General features: G+C 35.2%; 1 long non-coding RNA gene across 1 annotated transcript in view; it reads right to left on the bottom strand.

The window, feature by feature from the left end:
* LOC310889737 overlaps nt 1–14,640 on the bottom strand; it is a 123,671-nt gene that overhangs the window by 48,976 nt on the left and 60,055 nt on the right. The window contains exons 3-5 of the long non-coding RNA XR_014576746.1: nt 13,307–13,401; nt 5,551–5,694; nt 2,394–2,525 (exon numbers count right to left, since the gene is read on the bottom strand). This is a non-coding gene — a long non-coding RNA (uncharacterized lncRNA). The remainder of the gene's footprint in view (nt 1–2,393; nt 2,526–5,550; nt 5,695–13,306; nt 13,402–14,640) is intronic.

Here is a 14,640-nt window from a genome sequence, read left to right as displayed (position 1 = left end):
TGCAGAAAGTGCTACTGGTGTGTGAGGGAGAATCAGTCCATTCTCTATAGTACAGAAGAAACCTACACCATACATTTTCTTTTAGAAACTTTTTGTTATTCTTTGTTTTCGTATTTCTCTTAATGCCATTAATGTCATACTATTCAGAATAAAAGTGGTCTCCTTACATCTAGCTTGCAAACTTCAGGTATATTTCAAATCACTGCATTCACTTCTCTACCATTTTTTTTTTGGATCCACTGAAAAATCAGTGATCTAGAAACCACAGCTAAACACAGCTATCAGGTGTCAGGCAATGTAATTGGACTGACACATATGCACAAAAGGGGTTGGAACATAGGGATAAGATGGCGGCAGACGTCTGGACAGGGAGAGACATTTTGTTCTTCTTATAAAAGCCTATGACATTAAGTCACACTAACGGTTCCTCAATGCATGAACTTTGGTGACTGATTTCTAATTTTTAAAGCACATGTTTATAATTATCAAAACAAAAGTGCTTCAGTTCTACAGAATTTGCAGAGGAGCACCAGCAGCCAACTACAAGAATTCACAGAGCTACATGCTCCCTCAACATATTTCTGTTGTTTTCTGTGAACCTCCAAATGTAGAATAAGGGGCTCTAACCACTCCTTTTCTTTGTAGAAATGAAGAGGGAGATTAAGGTAAGAAAAAGAAAGTATCATATGAAAATGTATGTATAAACCTCCATTTCATTAATCTTTAATTATATATACACTTCTCCCATGACGTACATGAGATTATAACATCTAATTTTTATTTTTTTCCTAAAGAATTCTGAAGCTAAACATTTATCTGTGGATGTCAGTGATAGTAAAATGTCTCATTTTCTCCCAAAGCCTATTAAGAAGTGTTAAATTACTACAATTTAAATAGACAGATTTGACAGCCTCTCCTTTTTTTTCCCTTGGACTAGACACAAGTAAAACTCATCCATCTAAAAAATTTATTATGAGAGTGTGTGTGCTTCATTTCTCTATCTCAAGCATATTCTGAGAGTGATTTAACATCTTTTTTGCATTTATGTTATATAGACTGGTTGTGAATCTTTAAAATTACTTTTATATTTGGGGAAAAAAAAAATGAAAACCAGTATTTTTTCCGTATAAACACATGTATCAGAACATACATATATTCACACAAATATGTACACAGTCACATAGATGAAATCTGTATTTCCTTTTCAGAACCCAGAAATACAAGCTTACTAAAAGCAAATGTCTTTAAAGATGATTTAATAGTGCTATATGCAATTTTGATATTAATAAATTATTTCAAACTAGGCTACTGTAAACTGTATTTTAGCATGAAAAGCTGCCTACCAATATTCTAGGAGGCATAAAATGGAAGCACCTATTCTTCGCAGTGGCAGGAGAAGTAATTCTGCATTCCAATGCACAGACTGAACTAGACCAATTCATTGCACAGCACCTTCAAAATGATTCCCTCTTAAAAAGCATGTACAATGAGTCATTGACCTGATCATCTTAGAAATCCATATGCGCTAATGGAGAACGAAGACAAGGATATATCTGGGGAAGTGAGAGAGATGGCCAAGAAAGCACAGCTGCATGAAATATGTATTAATGAGTACTGGTCTCTTCTGGAAACCACAGAATTAGTGCAGTTTCTTTCCACTTTCAGCCCAGCATTCTAGGAGAGCTGCCAAAACCAAAAAGAACAGTAGGATGACGGCAAGGCTGACTGGAAAGGAGGAAGACTGTTAAAATAAAAAGGGTTTTCTCCCTGAGAGGTAAATTTGTGGAGTGCAGAACCTGCTGGTAGGGTCACCAAATGATGAAGGAAATTTGGGGAGCCAATAGCACCTCTCCTCCCAGAAGGAAGATAGGGAAATTTTCCTCCCCAGTAAACAATGTCCAGAATTGTTGATTTTCTGGGCTCCATCCTGGAACCAAGATTTGGCAAAAATAATTTTGCAGAGGAAAAGGTTGGGATTAAGGTCTGGAATAAAGATAGCCAGGTGTTGGATGGAGTACTTCAGAAGAATGAACTGGAACAAGCTGAGTTTGGAGTGAATGGCTGCATCGTAACTAATAATGCTGATGAAGACTCAGGGACGGAATGTGTGGCAGACTGTTGTGAATAGACTTTACACAACTTTAATTTACCAGCAATTCAAGATTTATTAATACTTTTATGGTAAATCACAAGATTAGATTGTATGATTCTTAACAGTACTTAATCACTAGCCAATTTAACCTAGTGATTCTGCAGAAGTTACTGCAACTGAAACAGCACTTTTTTTAAAGAATCAAGAAAGGCAAGGTTCACACAAAACTTTCAGCAGGATAGTGGGAGTTTTTAAACTCAGAAGCACACTTACAAACTTCCCCCGTTGGTGAATTACTCACCCTTCTCCTTCATTGGCACATACAGCAGGCAAAGTTTGAACCTCAAGGTGTCTGGCCTGAGAGGCGTCCCAGCTAAGAGAGATAACCCTGAGAGATGTCCCAGTTCACGGGGAGATCAAGGGTCACAGACCACTGCAACATATTAAAATAGGACCACTGTTAATAGGACCACAACAGAATTGACTGTCAGTACTTTTCCATCCTAGCTATGGTTCAGACAAGGCAATTTTGACTTTTTTTTTTTTTTTCCACCAAATGTGCCATTCCCGTACCTTCCAGAATGTACAGTTAGTTCTATTACTTTCCAGACTGGGCTATGATCCAGGCTGCAGCATCTAAGATGCAATTAGGGAGTTGCTGCTTGTACTCACCCATTATGACTGTTGCCCATTGACAACAGAGGACTGGTGTAACATTGGTTAATCTTGAACCATAGCTCAGTTGGGGAAAGAGCTACTCCACCACATGGACAGACCTCTTGACTGCTCCATGGGGGCGTACTGCTCTGAATACCCCGTGTTAGGGGTTGTAAACCTCTGCATAGAAAAGGAGCTTGTGACAATGCTCAGGGAGGCTGTAGCTCTGAAGACAAGCAGGAGAAAATCTGCATAACTAAATTAACCACCATAAGACAGGTGATTACTTTCTGTAGAGGAATGGAGGCAAAATCTTCTTTCATCAGGAGGAAGGGCAAATTGCCTGAAACAAATTGAGCAAGATGTAGGACATAAGTGCAACTTGCCATAAGGCTCCTGTAACTTACACAGCACTTCTTTTCCCAAACATCAACATGGGAACATACTGTGTTTTCATACTAAGCAGTACTAGCTGGGCTTTGGCCTGGAAGTAGGGTTTGGCCAAAAATAAGACACTAAAGCAACAATGGAAAGTAAGTGCTTGTTAAGCAGTCATGTTGTCATGAGTATTAAAGAGATTTTTGGATTCTAGAATGTGATTTAGAAAACATGGTAAATGTTAACTTATTTTTTATCTTTTATATGTATGAGGTGAGTGTCTCCTTTTCTTAATATTTTTTATTTCATTCCGTACTGCCAAGCCAAGGACTGAAAAACAGATCTGTAACAAATTGTGTAGCACTGTAAGGTTGAATCTGCAAACTTTATTCTAGAAGCACTTACTGCATGCATAAATCTATTTTTTCTTCTTAAAAAAAAAAAAAACTTATATGCTTCATTTACAAAAGTTACATTTAACAAAATTCTGTGAAGCAGGATTTGGAGGAGAATTCATCTGCTAAATAAACACAATAAATATTTAAAAATAAAAAATACAAAGTACATTTTAATGACTAATGCTGCATGGACCATAGGTATTCCTTGAGGTAAAAAAGCAGATCATTTGTAATAATAATATTAAATGATCATACTTTAAATTCAAATATAAATACTTTAAAATCATACTCCATAATAATAATCCAGAATTCTGATATTTGAAATGTAGATACTGGAAGTGTGTGCATAGAAAATAAATAAAATAAAATAAAATAAAATAAAATAAAATAAAAATTAAAATAAAATAAAATAAAATAAAATACAAAATAAAATAAAATAAATAAAATACAAAATAAATTATATTAAATTAAATTAAATATAAGAATAAACTCCAATTTAAAATAAACTAAATATTCAAGAAAATTAAAGTTGTACCATTACACCTGATAATAAAAAAGTTCATGAGAAGCATCAGTCAAAGCAGAACTGCTAGCAGGGAAACAGAAGAGATTAGGATGGACCTAGAGGTGACCTTGAACATAGAGGCTTTGGTCAGCCAAGCACTTCTGACACTCCCTCTTTGATAAGGAGCTTCTCTAAAAGCACAAGGCTCTCTTTCTATAGTCTCTGTCAGCAGAAATTTTGAACCCATGTTTATAGCAGTTACATTGGCTAAATTATTCATTTTGAAGTATTGCTTTAAAAATTAAAAAAGTTTTACTTAGTCCCAACAATCAATATTCCACTAATTTCAGTTACCAGTTTCAGTTATCTATTTCCTATTGTATAATAACCATCAGTGCTCTTATCTTTACTTAATTACCTTCAATTTCTAATGTTAAATTCTGCATTAGATTAAAAAGGCCAGGGTAAGCCACATGGTGTCTGTAAACAAGACGAGTCTGTTGTGAAATGTTCATATTCAAAAGCACGCTGTTGATGACTAGGAAAGCTATGGGTAATCAAGGCTGTAAAACTGTCACTCTGACATACAAGTAGTGCTTGGCACCACACTTAGTACAAGGGCAAACGTGAGAGTAGAAAACTTGAAGACAAGTATTGTGAAGAAAACACCCAAATAATTCCAAACACAAATTGGAGAGCTCCAGTTAGTTTAGGGGTTTTAAACCCTGCACCTGGAGATACCAACTTGAATTCACTACAGATGATGAAAAAAAAAATATATCATTCTGTGATAAACCATTTGTCTGTTAAGAATCGCTGTCAAAATTGATACTGCTAGATAATTATCTCATCAGAATGAGAAAGCATCTCAGTTGGACAGGTTGGACAGATACTGAAAGGTATTTTGTATCTGAAAATCTTTGCAAATGGAAGGAGTAAATCTGATATGATGACACTCATGAGTTCTCTTTATTTTTGACATGCATACCTGGGCTGGAAGAATTTTGCTTTTTTTCTCCATTTTTCTGCTTGAGATAACTTCTTGCTTGTTCTACCAATGCTGCTAGTTTTTAGATATGGGTAAGCACCCAGATCCCAAAATGCTCAACAAACTAGTGTGACTTTTATTAGGGTTTCAGCGGTATAGATAGAGCAGGGGTAACTGAAAAGGCCAGCTCAGGCCTTTTAAATGCCACTTAACCACAGTAATACATTTATAATGTGAAGTCATGTTCAGTGGCTGAATGAACCATACAGTGCATCCTCTGTTAAACAGAGAAAACTGAGACCTGTGCAGTGAAAATCTGTTGTTCTCCATCATGCTGCTGTATTTTATTGCATGTCTTCCACAAAAGAGATTATGACTTTGTATATCATGACAGCCACAAAATAGTAATATCCACTTAATCAAAGTAGTTAGAGCTGAAGTTTTATGATACCACAGGGTAAATGTAACAAGGTAAATTGCTGAGAAAGACAGAATTATTGGGACCTAATAAAAAGCTGTAAAGTCAACATACCTCTGACTACCATGGCCTTTAAGGGCATTCTTCAATCTTACTTTATTTTCTAGCATCTTTCTGTTGTTGTGCAAATTCACACGGGACTATTTGCTGCCCATCCAGATATATAACAGAGTATCAAAGCAAGGTAATACAAAGTATCTACAAAATAATGAATGAACAAAAAGATTAATTAGAGAAAAATATCCATTTTCCTATTTGTCATGTTTTACATACTTTATAAGAAATTTCCATTGAGTAAATGACGAAATGGCCATGATAAAGAGTAGACTTTTAATTTAGTAATTCAGTAATTTTTAATTTAGTTAATTCAGTAATTTTACTGATCTCTGTGTGACCAAAGGTCAATTTTATTATATTTTTTGTGAGATCGTTAATTATTTATCGTCAATTTTAGTAAAAGCTTGGATGACAGTGAGTTCATATTGTTCTTTGTTCCAAATTAGTGGTCCCTTAACAATTCTGGAAGTGAAAGAAATGGAAGCAGATATGAATCATTTTGCATTTGGAGTTCTGTAGACAGAAAGAAGAAACGTCGATCAAGCATTCTTTATCCAATTTTTGATTTATCTGAGAAGAGGCATGGAAATATCTGGGCTTTTAACAAAAAATGCCAACATGTTTTGAAGACTACACAGCACTCATACAATTCTCTAAAGTTGTAGCTTTAATATTCAGATTGAGGAGAGTGCATGGAAAGACTTGTCATTGAAGTATTGCAAATGAATTTTCTGCAGTGACTCAGTTTTGACTGACTGATGACTCAATAAATTAACAGACATGTAGAGAACAAGAAATAAGTAAAAGTCAAAGCAGGTCTGTTCTCAAAAAAGATTCCTACATGAACATGTAGGAGCATGAATTTCTTCAGTACATGACACTTTCACCTTAATAATCACCTGAACTAATAAAATTATTTTTTTGTGTCTATTTATTTAGGCAGTGATATTGTAGGTTGACAGTCATACAATCCTTTACCTAAATTATCTCAGATCTTACAATCCAATGATCTGGTCTTCTTGTCTCTGCACAACTGTTTGTGAAAGGTACTTTATTATCACCAAATGTTTTCTTAGGCTGTCCTGAGACTCCAAGTGTACTTAAGTGATACTAATGTTTACAGCGTAGTTGCATCCTTAAGACAGCTGCAAAGGAGTGACAGGAGAGATCAAAGCTCTGTGGAAGTTCTTCAGGTAACGTTTCTAATCACAGCCTATTAAAAGAAACAAAATCCTGCCTGACTCATGGAGTAAGTGACCTGTAAATGACGCTGCCTTGTGAACTCTATGGACAGATCCCTGTTTGCCACACACCTTTTGCTTCAGAAAATTTAGGTCAAATAGCTTTTCAATTTTTTTCTAGCAGATTAAATTGGGTCATGTTCCCAGAGAAGTGGGTCATTTTTCCCTATAAATAAACAGATGCTTGCACATCTTTAGTTCAAAGGCTCTATTGTTTGTACTCAAAACTGCACAATTCTTTTGCTTAGCCAAGAGGCAGTGATTTTTTTTTTATTTTTTTTTCCAAAGGGCAGTCTTTAGCCTGACCCAGTAAGACACATGATGTTTTTCAGTACATGACAGTGAAAAGTGTCCCTTTTCTGTCTTCCCATCAAAACACTGACTGGGGACAAAACCCTTAGCCAGTATTGATTGATTTGCTCCACTGACTTCAACAGAGCTGATCTGACTAGTATCATGTGGGAGTCCATGCTAAAAAAGATCAGTGTCCAGTGCCTAAGCACAGAAAAGTTTGTGCTGATTTTCTAACACACCAGGAAAGATTTTTCTCACATTTAAGTGAAAACAAGGGCTTTCGCAACGGGAATGTGATGCAACTTTTTGACAGAGCATTTTTCCTATAAAGATTCAAGACAATCCAATGCTTCAGCAGGCAAGGATCACTTGATTTGCAAGTGGTTCAGTTAATTGTTATAGCAAAACAAAATCTAACAATGATATCATCTTGTCTCCTAGTTTTCTTTTCAATTTCAGGCTTATCAATGTTGTTATAATTTATGTCATAAAGAATGAAAACATGAGAAGATCCATATTGCTTAGATCATTTGTCCAAGAATTATACATTTGTCTAATGTCCACAAATACAGCCAGCCATTTCATGTTTGCATAGTGAATATTAAGTGAGATCGTTCTTAGGTCATTTTCTCCAAAAGTTTTGTCTTATTTTTCTTTCCTCTAGTTCATAATTTTCTTCTAATGCCCACAACAATTCTTTTTTTGATGTGTCGCCAGTCCCATTAAAAATAATAATAATAAAAAAACAGGGATTTCAGCATTCTTTTCTTTCACGATTCTCTTGCTCTCAAAATGAAATTACATGCATGTGCCTAGTAAAACCCAAAACATCTACTGCCTTTACCACCTTAATTCCTCTCAATAGTATTTCTTCACTGTCCAAAAACAAATGAGTTCACATTAAATATAAACAAATCTAAGTTCATTACTATTTCAAATTTCAACAAAGAGAGGTAAATTAAGCATTTGTAAATAGCATCAGTTATTGAACATGTGATTTTTTAATCATATAAATAAAATTTATTAATTCTTATTTTGTGGAAGAAATAGCCCCACATTTGTGACAGAATTTAATTTTTTGTCTCCTAAGATAAAAAAGTAAATTTCATCTTCTTTTCTATTTATAAAGCAAGTACTCTACATGCTTCAGGAAATACTATATTTTAAGAATAACAGCAACAGATGTAAATGTTATTCTTACTTTTTTGTGACAAATTTTGTCTAGCTTCTATATGGGGTATTTGTCTAGTTTTAATATTGTGTTTTTTTTAATATTGGGTATAATTTCTCCATTTATTACAGGGTCACAGATCTGGTCGTCTCTGTTTTTTGGAACCAAGCTGTTGAAAAGAGACACCAACATCTGTTGGTTTGGAAAGTCCTTCCAGTACATCCTAGGACTTTCCAGCTTCAGAGATACTCCAGGATTATCTCACTGGATTTTCAAGAGAAACAAAAATGATAGACAGATTTGCCAGCATCTCTAGGTTTTCTCAGATTTTAGAATAGATGTCTTGGTATTTTTGGCCACATAACAACATAAAATCTCAATTATTGGCAAGGTTTTCTAAATTAATTTGGAAAAAAAGCTTTCAGCGACTGTGCTGTCTCTTGAGTGATTTTGCTCCTAAAGCATTTGCTTAGATACTGTAATGAACAAGAACAAAATAATTAAAATCAGTGAACCTCTACTTCTGAAGTTCTTCTGAAAATAAACAAAACCAAAAGTAAGTTTTATTCTATGTCAAAAGAAGGCCATAGAAAAATAATAAAATATCCAGTTTAAATTTAAATGAGTGAGTGTTTTTCAGATTGGTTTTATGATACTGATAATATTTATGAACACATGTAGTTTGTGTGGTTTAGATTCAATGGGAATAATTTTCTAAGGAACACACCACATATTCTGCAGAGATCTGTATTGTGACATCTCAGAGGATCATCCACAAACGCAGACCATGGCAACTGTGTTCTCAGATGAGGTACTTGGCAAGTGTTCTTCATGACATACTTGCAAATGTTTAATTTGAAAACATGGTTCTGTATTACTATAGAATGGATTTTGCTGCAGTTTCCTCATAATAGCATTAGACATTCTTATACAGTGCCTAGATTATACAGTAGATGTGGTATAAACTAAATAAAATGAAGAATCATAAAATCGTAGAATATCCACGTTGGAAGAGACCCACAAGGATCATCAAGTCCATTCCTTGGAAACCAGAGCTTATTCCAAAAGTATGCAGATTTGTTTTTTTATCCAAAAAATACTTCAAATTATATAAACTTGTTGGAGACAAGTGTAGCGCTAAAGGGATGGTTGGTATTATTAGATAAAACAAAGAAAAAAAAACTTGTGCATAAAAATGATGGAGAAGGAAGCTACACAGTCCTAAAAGCTAGAACTAGATTGCTTTCCAAAATTAGGGGGTTGTAGTCACGTATTCACATAGCTAACAACTAGCAGATTGAAAGGGCATTGATATGAAGATACGAGCTCTTCAACGGGATGCAGTGAAACAGAATGTAATAAAGTGCATCAAAATGAGAAACTAAGATTCATCAAAGATATATATATATGTTTGTGATGGTGATTTATCAAAAAAAAAAAAAAAAAGGAAAATAAATGTTGAGACTCTCTCCAGGACATAAGTAGATATAAATGAAAAAAAAAAAAAAAAACATAGTAGTGAGAGAGACAAGAGATTAAAAGGAGGACTGAATTTGAGATACATATGAAACTTTAAAAGTTCTTGTAATTCCTTGTAAAAGGTAGATAATGTGCAATAGGAATTAATGGATATGGCATTACATATGCAAACAGATATATGATGACTGTTTTTCCTTGTTCTTTCAAAACTGAAACAAGAAAGGTAATAATCAAAGTACTTTCAGGATATGAGAAAACGAAAAGGAATAAAAGGTAGAAGAATTGCATTAAAAAAAAAATCAACAAAGCAAGAGGAAACTGAGAAATCAAAGGAGTAGGCTGGGATGAACCCATAAATGGAATAAAAATTTCAAAAGGTAAGGAACTAAAATACTGATGGCAACCTAAGAAATTGAAGACCTATTTTGCTATTTTCAGAACATAAGTAATTCTGAAAAAGGTCTATGACTACCTACAAGTCTTGGTAATATTTGTGAGGTTTGTGACCCTATCAACATTACAAAGCCTGCTGTTGACCAAGGCCACTATTAGTCAAGTTATGAAAATAATATTAAATCTCTATTCAACATTCTGTCATAAAACTCATTTTAATAGTACTTTTAGTCAAGAGACTTATCATGCTTTTACCAACAATGTGATCAATATGAGCATTATATCTAGCCTACAATTTCACCCACCACTTCAAAAGCTTCATAAATCATCAACTTTTATAACTTCTTGATTACCTCCTAATGTTCATACAAAACAAGGATAAAAACAAAAATCACCCTCTGATGAAAGCATGCTGAGCACTTGAAAAACTTTTATTAAATGATATCCAGTTAGCAACACCCTGTTGGGCCATCACTGTGTAGTGATGATTATGGAGTGCTCTTTCGCATAAACTGAATAAATCTCATAAATTGTTGATGGAGGTGCTTTAAAAGATGAGCTATTGACCAACTTTACCCCAGCAACAGAAGAGAATTGATTTACTTTGCCTCCCTTCTAAGAAATTTTATCCCTAGCCTGGGGCTTAGGGATTGTACAGCAAACAGATCAATCCCATGTACTTTCAAGGGCTGGAGAAAACTGTTCAGTCCATGTCTGAGCTTCCTGAAAGGTCTGCATCTCACTGCCTGATTTAGTAATGCTTGCCCACAATATGACAAGAAAGAGGGATAAGAATAACCCATCTTTAACATCAAAGAGAGTTCAGATAGGGATGATTAAAGCTAAAATGTTACGGCCAGTTTTTATGATAGATTTTGGGTCTGCAGCAGACTTGTAATTGAATTCCAGTGCCTCTCCAGCCCCAGGTCTCCATGTCCATTCCCTAGTCTACCTAGGCTGTTCCGGGGAGTGTGGTGAGATGACAGGCCATGCTGCACTTGACACATAGGCAGTCCCTGCGCATACAAGACAGGCTTTTTGGGCAGTGAACTACATCTGGATTGCAACCTGAGCACAGAACCAAAACAAAACATTGCAAGGGAGATACTAAGATCATAAATGTTCTGTGTTGCTGTTCCACCTCTACAAGATTAGTGTTATAGATTTGTTCCTCTATACTTTCTGAACTTGCACAAGGTATGAGAAATACTTTAGTTTGCCCACAGCCTTCAGTGAATTAAAAATGTTACCAGTTCCTACTAGTCCTCTAAACAAAATTCTTTCTGACACTTTTAAATCACTATTGCACATGAGAAACTGAAACTCTTTACGGCATTATGCCCTCTCTGCCACATATGTGTGATGCCACTTTGTTAACATACTCTGTCACTGTTCTGAAAAGAAAATCCATGGATAAATACTTCCACTGACAAATAAATAAATAAATAAATAAATAAATAAAATGCTGTGGTGAGATAACTAAACAAAAATCAGGTAACTTCAAATGCAGTAGGGATTTGTATATCTTTGTCAAAGTTGTCCTTGTAATAACATGATATCTTTCATCTGGATAAAATCTCAGGAATACAGAAAGAAAGATATTTCTCACGTTGACTCTGTAAGAACATGTGGCAAGGACCATTGGCTTCCTTGGGACTGCCAGTGCATCTCAAATGAATAAATGTGTAAATGAGACAGGGCAAAAAGATGAAAGTCTTTTAATACATGACTTTAATGTGACTAGCCATGAAACTGAATTGTACTATAAGCTCTCAGGATGGTGCTTTGGGACCTCTATAAAACACCTGTGTGGAATTGTTGTCCTTATAACATAGGACACAAAAGGCAACTGATCCAGTGGAAAGTCTCCTATGAGGCAATGAGAAACAACTAAATAAATCTGCAAATGACTGAGATGCGTGCTGGACCTTCTCATGGCTATTTATTGATCCAGACACAGCAGTGCCTAGAGACTTGGGACTCCTGTTTCACCCAGCTTGTGACTTTCCTTCAGTTCCCCTCTGATCACAGAGGGTTGTAACAGACTTGAATTCAGACCTGAGGGCACATAGGAACATGATTTTCGTGATTACCTTCACCTTTGCTGTATGTAGAGACCACTGACCCTACTGAAACTGTTATAGAGGTAACATGGTGTGATATTGTAAGGTGGTTCTTTCACCTGGGTAACACAGTTAAATAAAGTATTACACTATCTGGTTCATTCTTTCTATACCTACATCAAAGTAATTCTCATTTAAACAAAAAAAAAATCAAAGCCAGCAAAGATCTTTGGCTGCCTTCCTACCAGTTTAACAACCAGAAAGTCCCCAGCCCTGGTAAAATACAGCAGGAAAGGAAAGAAAACCAACCCTATTTTTCATCACCCATCATAAAATTAGTTTTAAATTGTCTGTACTCTTTGAGCTAGCTATACCTCCCACCTGGGAAGTAATCCTTTTTCTCATTATAAATAAATAAATAAATAAATAAAAGTGCTCCAGGTTACTTAAGAGGGCCTTGAAAAGGCATATGAAAGGGCATGCTGCAGATGAGCTGTAGTGTTATATTCAGGAGTCTTTGAGTCCTCTTTAAGGAAACTGTCTCTAGGCTCTTCCTTCAAAAACTATGCATGAGACTGTAAAGGATTAAATTCCTGTAAGTCAGTAAACAGTTGTGAATGGACATAAGGCAAAGATTCCCACTTAGCTATATAGTTATACTGTTAACAGAAAAGATAAAACTAAATGTTTTACTGACCTGAAGACAAACAGACCTGATTCTGAACATACAGAAAGAGTAAAGACATGGTACAAAAAGGCATGAGCCATTTTTCATTGTATAACTGCACCAGGGCAGAAAACAGACAGGTTGTGAAAGAGGTGAATAGTATCTTTTTCCAAGATCATTTCTGCCAAAGGGACAGCAAGACATTTTCCATGGGAATGCTGCTTTTTCTTTCCTTTCTCCTAGTGAGACTATTATTCATATCTTTAAACGCAGCACTATATCTAAGGCCATGTTTCCTCAGCCATTTGTATGTGTTTATGATTAGTCTCTTTTATCCTTGGAGAAGACATAATATTAATTTCCTAGCACCATCACAGTAAGGGAATACAAGGTTTCAGGTTTAACAGAAGACCCAGGTATAGGGGGAAAGCATGAATATATTTACTGCAGTTTTGTTACTGCTTGCCACAACTCAGCTCAGCCTTTCTGTTCCATATCGCAGGCATGGAAGGAAGAGAAGCCCAAAAGTTTTCAGCATGCCTGCAATACAGAAATAAGAAGAATCAAGTTTTCTGTTTGTTCAAATGCATCCAAAAATTTGCATAAAAACTAACAGGTAGGTACAGTTCACAAAACTGGAAAAATGTGTTTTACAAATGAAAAATGCAATGGATAATCCATGTTTTTACTAGTATCAGCTACATCCAAGAAGGTATCCTTCTCTCCTACTAAATCTACCTTCAACAAGTTATTTAAATCCAGTAATAGTTTTAAGAGTTTTTCATGGAAAATAACAAAATAGAATGAAATTTTAGCATTTAAAACATATACAAAACAAACAAACAACAACAAAACCTACCTGTACACCTGATTTAAACCTGTACACCTGATTTAAAATTTGTCAGTGGCAAGTAATGGGCCTCTGAAAGAATCTGCTTTCTTTCTTCTGTATTTGAATAGGAGCCAAAGGTTTTGGAAAGTGTATTACCTTGCAAAATTTATTACCTTGCAAAAGCATTAGTCAACTCTTTTTTATAACATTAATCTAATGAGCCAGACTGGAAATTGTATTTTGTCTGAATACGCTTGCTTTAATACTTGCATACAACATGTAATGGTTAAGTTGTTCCCTCTCTTCTTTGCACCAGCTGGGTGGAAATAAGCACACACCTGCTTACGCTATGCAATTTTTCAAAGCTGTACACAAACACCTGTAAACATATATAAATTCCATTATGAGGTAACAATGCATGCAAGTACTTCCTACATACTTCTTAGTGAAATTATTTCCTCTTTAACTGACGAGAAGGAGAGTTGTAATAGGGTTATAGGTCACATAGCTTATATGAGGATGAAAGCTTCCCAAAAGTTATGAATGCTTTGAGTACAGGCCAAAGAGGTTTTTATATGAACTCCCTCAATACTCAGAAATCTTAGGATCAGTAGTTTGGGATCAGTCCATTTTCTTTTTGTGCACCAATTCATTTTGCATCACACGGCAAATAGGACATGCTCATAATTTTCAGAAATAACACTAAAGGCAGAAGAAACTCTGTTCCAGTCTCCCATGTAATAAATTTAACTGTAGGGTTTTCTATTTATTAATGCCTTCTTAACATGTGTTCTCACCCCCAAAAGTACTTGGAATTGGTCATTTTAGCAAGAAAGATTTGCTCTATCAGACTTGCAGATGGTGACCTGTAAATACAGCCCAAAGGGTTTTGATCTGTTATTCCACTAATACTTACAGCATAGCGAGAGTGCTAAGGGCAAACCATT

Source organism: Anser anser (assembly GCF_964211835.1).
Source record: "Anser anser genome assembly, chromosome: Z".
Classification (NCBI taxonomy): Eukaryota; Metazoa; Chordata; class Aves; order Anseriformes; family Anatidae; genus Anser; species Anser anser.
The sequence above is the reverse complement of the archived record's forward strand: the minus strand, read 5'-3'. Positions and strand labels throughout refer to the sequence as shown.